Below are 8,454 nucleotides of genomic sequence, written 5' to 3' on the forward strand. Positions count from 1 at the left end.
ATACTACATTGGATGAATATGTTACATTTTATTTATCCAGTCTTCAATCAATAGACATTTGAATCAATTCCTCTGTGTTCTTCCTGATTTTTCTTTCTACTTTTCTGTTACTAAGAGATAACTGTTGAATTTTGGATTATATATGGATTTTGCCTGTTTCTCCTTACAATATTGCCTTTTTTATAGTTTTTATCTTGTGTATTTTTAAAGTTCTGTTATTAGGTGAAGAAACATTAAGTATCATCATTATGTCCTCTTGATTATTTGACCCCTTTATCATTATCAAATCACAGTCTTTCTTGCAATAATCTTAATCTGAAATATCCTTTGTCTGATATTAGTATAGCCATTTCAACTTTCTTTTAATTAGTGGTAGCATAGGGTATCTTTTCCATCCATTTGCTTTTAACCTATTTGTGCCTTTATATTGATAGGACTTTTTTTGTAGGTAGCATGGAGTTAGGTCTTGCTTACTTATCTAGTCTGACAATCTCTGCTTTCATTTGGAGTATTTATACTGCTTATATTTAATGTGATTATTAATATGGCTTTATATATGACATCTTGCTGTTTACTTTTCATTTATTCCATATGTTTCTTGTTTTCCTTTTTCTTCTCACTTTTCCTTCTTTTAGAATCATTGGGTTTTTAAGATAATTTAATTTTATTCCCTTGTTGGCTTATTAGCTCTAACCCTGAGGGATTTTAGTGGTTGGATTAGAATTTATATTATACATCTTTAACTGTCATAGTCCACATTCAAATTATATATCACTTCTTGTATAATATAAGTACCTTACAAAAGGCTTAGTTTTCCTCTACGCCTTTGTGCTATATTTCTTATACATTTTACTTTCTGTATGTTTTTTTTTTATTTATTTATGATAGACACAGAGAGAGAGAGAGGCAGAGACACAGGCAGAGGGAGAAGCAGGCTCCATGCACCAGGAGCCCGATGTGGGATTCGATCCTGGGTCTCCAGGATCGCGCCCTGGGCCAAAGGCAGGCGCTAAACCGCTGCACCACCCAGGGATCCCTACTTTCTGTATGTTATAAACTCACAATACATTGATCTTATTTTTGTTTATGCAATCAATTGTCTTTTAAAGAAATTTAAATAAGAGTCTTTTCTATTTGCCCACCTAGTTATCATTGTGGTTACCATTGCCAGTGTTCTTCATTCCTTCTTCTAGATCCCTCTTTCCATTTGATATCATTTTCCTTCTGCTGCAAGGACGTTTACCAATTCCTATAGTGAAAGGCTGTCATTGCTGAATTCTTTCATCGTTTATATTTCTGAAAAAAAATTTGACTTCATCTCATTTTGGAAATGTTTTTGTTGGGTATGGAATTCCAGGTTGATGGTAAAGATATTATTCCACTATCTTCTGGACTGTATAAGAAGTTAAGTTTTATTCTTATCACTGATCTTCTGTATATAATTTTTTCCCCCCTCTGGCTGCTTCTAGAATTTTTCTCTTCATCAGTGTTTTTCAGAAATTTTATTACAATGTACTTTGGTATGGTCTTTTTCCATATTTTTGTGATTGGGGTTGTTTAAGCTTATTAGATTTATATTTTTATAGTTTTTATCAAATTTACAAATTTGTCTCTTATTTATATTGTTTTTCTACATCTACCTGCTTTTGCTCCACTGGAAAGTTCAATATGTGTATATTAGGCTTTTTTTGGTAGGATGAGAATCAAATGATAGCAGAATATTCAGGTTAAAGGGTTCAGCAGATTGTTAGAAATTGAGGATTACAGTTCAGAAAAGAGATCAGGGATGAAATACATATTTGGGATATATCTGACTAGAGATGGTAATTGAAGCTCAAGAGTTTTTGATTACTTTGAACGATAATGATACAAAAAGTAGACAGAAGTGGTCTGCCCTTATATCCTGGTCATATGCAGATGATCAGCTACTAGTAAAAGCATAAGTAATCACACATACCCTCATCATGGAAGTGTATTTATGTAATCACTAGCCTCTTTGCCAGTCCTCAAACCTGTTTAACTTAGGGACATTACATTCTCTCATCCTTGGCTGCAAATCCCCCAGATTTGTGAATTTCTCATTTCATTTAGTTCTCTGATCAAATGGCACCTACTCAGAACTGACAAACCAATCTGAAGCAGCCCCCACTATTACTCTCTGATTCTTTTTCACCCTGCTTTAGTTTCCATCATAGCACTTATCACTACCCGGTAAATGTTACCATGTGATTTTAATCTGTTTTCTCTACCTAGAATGTAAGCTCTGTAAAAGCAGAAACATTCTTATTTCCAGCTTGATCACCGGTACTTTGCTTATAAGATATGCTTAATTATGTGTGCCTATAAAATTAATAAGTTCTTTTTCTTTTTTTAAAAGATTTTATTTATTCATTAGAGACAGAGAGGCAGAGACATAGGCAATACAGGGACATAGGCAATTTATGGGCAATACAATATCAAAGGGAGAAGCAGGCTCCCTGCGGGGAACCTGATGTGGAACTCAAACCCAGGATCCCGGGATCAAGACTGAGCTGAAGGCAGCCATTCAGCCACTGAGCCATCCAGGAACAGCCCCCCCCCCCCGCAAAAGGATTTTTTAGGGGTCCAGGCCTGCTAGGCATCATGCTAATGGACTGATCTGATAACTAGACTTCATGGTTCTTATTTAATTTATTTCCATATTTTTGTTTGTTATTTATTTTTAAGTCTTTTGAGGATAGCTACATTGAGCTGGACCTAAAAAAAACAGTGTTTGATGGACTAGATCATTAAAAACAACAACACCTCACAGACCAGGGATTTTAGAATTTGTCTACCTTGAGCGAATATATATCTATTGATGTCCATGTGAAAGATGCCAATATATCTTGAGTAAAAGCACCTTCTGGTAGATGATTGCAGTTGTATAAAAAGGAAGTTGCAGAACATCAAGGTCATGAAATTTATAACAAGTGACTTTAATGCCCTTTGCAGAGTAGAGTGATTTCAGACATGTTACAAATATTTATCAAGTGTCTAGGATGTATCAAATACTGAGAGAGCCCTGGAAATTCAGCAGTGGGGTTGGTCAATGGAGGCGATCAACTTTGGGCATTCAGGGAGCTTGCCCAGTGTGTATGGTGAGAATGGTATGAGAGGGAAGCACATTAGGTATAATGAAAGACTAGGCTTGAGGTTAAGAAAGCTTCCTTTCAGAAGGTGACACCTAAACTAAGACCTAAAGGACAATCAGGAGACAGCCAGGCAGAGGTGCCTCAGTGGCACAGTCAGGTAAGTGTCTGACTCTTGGTTTGGGCTCAGTTTGTGATCTCAGGGCCCTGATCTCAAGTACTGGGATTGAGCCCCATACCAGGCTCCATGATCAGCATGGACTCTGCTTGGGATTCTCCACTTGCCACTCCCCTGCTCTCTCTCTCTCTCTCAAATAAATAAATGAATCTAAAAAAAAAAACAAAAAAAAAAACAAGGAGATAACCAGGCAAAGAGGCTGAGGGAATGATGTTGCAAAGAGAGGGCCCGGAGTACAGGGTATGTTCAAGAAGCTGAGAGAAGACAAATACTGCTTAACTCTAAGTGTAAATGGGGAAGAGGAAGAGGAAGTTAGTATCTGTGAGCAAAGGTCAGATGACATAGGGCTTTGTACGACAAGTTGAGGAGTCTGGGCCTTATCCTAACAAAGGCGATACCCACAATATCAGAATACCACCTTGAAAGGCAGAAATGACATTGATTTTTTCCTAAACCGCAGACTATTGCAAGAATTTCCCAGCTGCAGGAGAATATAGGAAGCATGATTCTGAGGTTCAGGATATACGAGTTGATTTCAAGACACACATGTCTGTGAGTTACAAAATTAGCAGTGCTCTCCAGTGTTTTATTAAGGCTCCCATAGCTTTTCATTTAAATTCAGCTCCTGTAGCTTTGCATTTTGTGATTCTCCCAATAGAGAAGGGAATTAAGCAAATGAGAGAGGCTCAAACAAAAGGGAGCACGGAAGATGGTAAATTGCCAGCCGCAATCAAGGCTGGCGAAGGTGTGACTGCAGCTATTGACCTCTGCTGTTGCCTTGGAAACCAAAGCTCTGTGGTCCTGGAGTGCTTTCCTTTTTATGGACACATCGGTTTTAGAGAATAGTTAAGACTGCAAATTACCCAAGTTGGATCCCCATTGCCACATGTATTCCAAATTCTTTTTAGTGACAGAGACAATGGCTAGCTGCGACTAAGGTGGACTCCCCAGAAGCCCAGATGCTGTCAGGGGTTAAAGCTGACAGGGAAGGACAGAGTTCAGCTGTTGCCTCAGGCCTACCTCCCCAGCTCCGCACTATGCTAGACTGACATATTAATTGTAATACTCAGAACTTAGGAGGAGGGATATAATTAACTGGGTTTTACCTATTAACATACGATTTTTTAAATAATCGAATTAGGAGATCTGACACCCAAGAAGCAAATACATACAAATGTATTGTCTCTTTTTCTTCCTAGATGTGTGTGAGAAGACTATAGTCCTCTTTAAGTTCCTGGCATCGGAGTGCCTTCTGAGCACCAAGCACTATAATAATGCTTTGTGTGAATTATCTTTCTTAATTCACCGACAGCCCTATTGGATAGATATTCTTGTTATCCTCATTTTATAGGAGAAGTTTGAGATTTAGGGAAGTTAAAATGTGACCACATTTCTTTGTGTTAATTTAAAAAAATGGAGGAAGTATTTGAACCCAATCATTGGGACACCAGAGGCTCAGGGTTTGTTTTGTTTTTTGTTTTGAAGATTTTATTTATTTATTCATGACAGACACACAGAGAGAGGCAGAGACATAGGCAGAGAGAAGCAGCAGGCTCCTCACAGGGAGCCTGATACGGGACTCGATCCCAGGACCCCGGGATCATGACCTGAGCCAAAAGCAGATGCTCGACCACTGAGTCACCCAGGTGCCCCAAGGTATTTTTATTACAGTATTTCTGGTAGATCATAGTATCTGCTGTCTTCGCATCATGAAATTTCAAATGTAGGGAATCACTTGGAAGTCCTCTAAACTGACTTCCTCATTATGAAAATGAGAACAGTGAGCTCCAGAAAGTTTCTGTGACTTCCCCAAGTGAATTAATCCCCGAGGGAATTAATGACTTTTCAGCCTTTCAAATCAGCTGAAAATATAAACTGCGTGTGTTTTTTAATCCAGGTCTTCCTCACAGCAACCTCCTGAGTCTCCTTTCTTAAGACCTTGCCTTTTCTCGGCTCTGTTTTAGCTGAGCATTCTCTTCTCTGTGTCTAGAAATGGTGCTGATTTTTCCCAACAGGAGGCAAAGACAGCCCTAAAAGAGCAGAATGTGCAGATTTCTTACTGCATGTGGCTCTTGTGTGGCTGGAACTCGGTAAGGAGGGCAATCAATCGGGAGTGGGATGGTGCACAACACGTCCTCTCTGACCACAATTTCCTAGAACGTAGTCTTTTGTTATCTTGTCTCATCTGAGAGAATCTGTTTAGACTATATACACTTTTAACTCAATTATCTGATAAGAGGGAAACAGGAGCAGGGGAAGAGGGAAACTTGGGAGGGGGAGGGAGAGGGGAGAGGAAGTGGGGAAATGTCTGTGGCAACTGCACTGCGCAGGATGGCTGGAGACTACATTCGAAGGAACAGTTAATGACAAAGTAAATGTCCTCTCTGGGCTGGCATGGCCAAAGCCTAGAAGCCATTTTCAGTCTCTTTGTTCCAGGAGATGTCAAGGAGAATGTCATGCATGACATCGCGGAGCGATGGACAGACATGACACACATTACATGTAAGGGAGAATGTCCTTTTAAAAGCAAGAGGTGAGAAAGCAAAAGCAAAGCAATCACTACCTTTTTTATTTGCGAGATCAAGTCACAAAATCTTGGAGCAAGAATTTAGGAGAGGGCTGGAAAAGAGGAGAGGGAAACTATTTAGGCAGGGGGGCTGAGCAGATGCCCAAGAAAGGGAGGCCCCTTCGAGTTCTGGAAGCCTCTTGATGGTAATCAAGAGAGAGTTCTATCTGAAGTTGAAAATGCAGACATCTCTGGGGACGAGGCAGGGGACACAGGGTTGTGAATCAGACCTGCCGGAGGGCAGCTGGCTGCTAGGTCTTGTAGATGGAACAAGCAGAACAGATGCCCAAATGGTCCTGCCTTTTTGGAAGCTCTGAGAACAAGCCAGTAAGCCAACAAAACATCCCCCCTAGCTCTACATCAAGGTGCTGTGGTTCTGTGATTTCTAATGCCTCATGCAGGTCTGTAAAAAGGGTAAATATGGCTTAATTTTACCAGTGCAACAGCCTATAATTCAAGGAGAGTATAGTGTTAAACCAGAGGGGAAGTGGGACCCTCTTCATTTAAGAACGATTTTCATTTCCTCTTTTAATTAGCTGTGTGGCTTAATATAACAATACCTCCTTCACCCACATGTGTTGAACCAGAAAGCTGTGAAGCTTGACTGAGGAAGAATCTCTCCAAGTACACTAACTGGGGAAAAATAAAAGCTGTGTAACAGAGATTATTTTTAGCATGTGAGTTGTGATCTTACTCTTACCTCCTTTTCAAAAGCCAGATTAAATCCCAGGTCATTTATGAAGCCTTCTTTAATACCAGCAGTCCAAACTGACCTATCCATTTCCCCATTTCCTTCCTTTATCTGTCAACCTCTCCATTTATTCGCCTTCCTCCAACAAATATTTATTGAGAGCCTATTAGTTATTAGGCATTCATCCAACAAATATTTATTGAGAGCCTTTTAGTTATTAGCCATTGTGATAGGGACTGAGGACTCAGCACTGGGTAAAAACATGCAATGCCTGCAATCTAGATGAAATCCCAAAATAAAAAATCACACAACCAAATGCGTAATTAGAAACATAAATAAATGCTCTGAAGGAAAGAAACATGGTGATATTCAAGCTTTTATAAAAGAAAATCTTGAACTTGACTTCTTGAGGCAGTCAGGGCAGATTACTTACACTGGATTACTAATGTACTAATTATGTAAGCAGAATTTACCTAGAAAGAAAACAAGAATTAATGACTGCCTTTCTGCAAAAGAGGCCCATTATTATAGAACATTACCATTTGTGTTGGCTTGTTTGTTTAAAAGAAAGGGAAAAATCTCAAATTGCTTTGAAGGGTTTGTAAACTGCTATTTGAAATAATTAGAAGGGAACATGAAAATGTTGGTTAAGAAAATTCCGCAGAGATTAGCGTTCTTTGCACAGGTCTGGCACAAACTTAAATATTTCTTGGCAATGTCATAGAGTGGAAGAAGTAAATACTAAAACATAAAACGGACCTGTAGTTGTACTGCAGTTCTAATGAAGATTAGTGGGGTGGCCTTGCAAAAGTTATTTATCCTCTCCGAGCCAGAAAATCCACAGCTGAGAAGTAGTAATAATACGTGGTAATAATAATTCTGCAAGGTTAGTGTAAATACTGAATGAAATGATATGTGAAAATGCTCCAACATTAAGGTTACTTAATGCTTGAGATGCATGTAAGACATTAATCTGCTGAAGTACTTGTCTTAGTTACCTTACCTACTTATTTTTGAGGGGACTCGTCCCTCATTAAAGATTACTTTTTATGATTTTTTTCCTTCAGAGGCTTTGTGCTTTGAAATATTTTTTTCTGTGAAATAAGCTTAATTTATTCTGTAAGAATTCCCTTTGAGATTTCCAGCGATCACACACTTTTAACTACCAATTAGAACTTCTGATCAACGTGATTACAACTAAATTTATATCTTTTTCAAATGAAAAATCCCAGAGTTGCCTGCGCCATTTTCATTATCATTTTTTTTAATTCAAAATAGCTACCCCTCATGTGAACAGCGAAGCAGCTTTTGTCCACATTTCTTTCTAGGAAAGCCCAGGGCAAGAATGCCAAGCCAAGAGTAAGGTTGAAGGAGGTTGGAATGAAGATGGATGAGGTATGTGCCCAACTCCACCCCTAACAGTCCGGAGGGTCTCAGTGCCCTAAAAAGATCTAACTCCCTAATTTTAAGATGCATAGATGAAAAAAAAATGTGTATATGTATCTATGTATAGACTTAAAACCATATTATTTGTTGTTTCTAAGTTTTCCCTTGATTGTCCTGTTAAGTTATTGACTCACGTGTGTGGTATGATTCTATTGTTACAGTGAAATCTCATCTTGTGAAACTTATCAGACTTATTTTTTGATGAGCTCGAAAACAAAGTGTATTAAAATAGCACAGTCAAGTCTGTATTTCTGCCCTAAAGTCATCAGCTTTTGTACATCTTGCTTCCTGTCCTTCACTGCTACATTTTGCAAGGTGCCCTCCACGGAGCATTATGGAGTGCCTTGAGAAATTCTCATGATAGATGCAGAAGTAATAACTCAAGAAAAAGAATGTCTATAAAAATCATATGCACTCCCTTTTGGCCATGGCATGTTGATATGAGTTACCCTCTTCAATTACC

Source organism: Canis lupus, chromosome 2 (assembly GCF_011100685.1).
Source record: "Canis lupus familiaris isolate Mischka breed German Shepherd chromosome 2, alternate assembly UU_Cfam_GSD_1.0, whole genome shotgun sequence".
In the NCBI taxonomy this organism is placed as follows: Eukaryota; Metazoa; Chordata; class Mammalia; order Carnivora; family Canidae; genus Canis; species Canis lupus.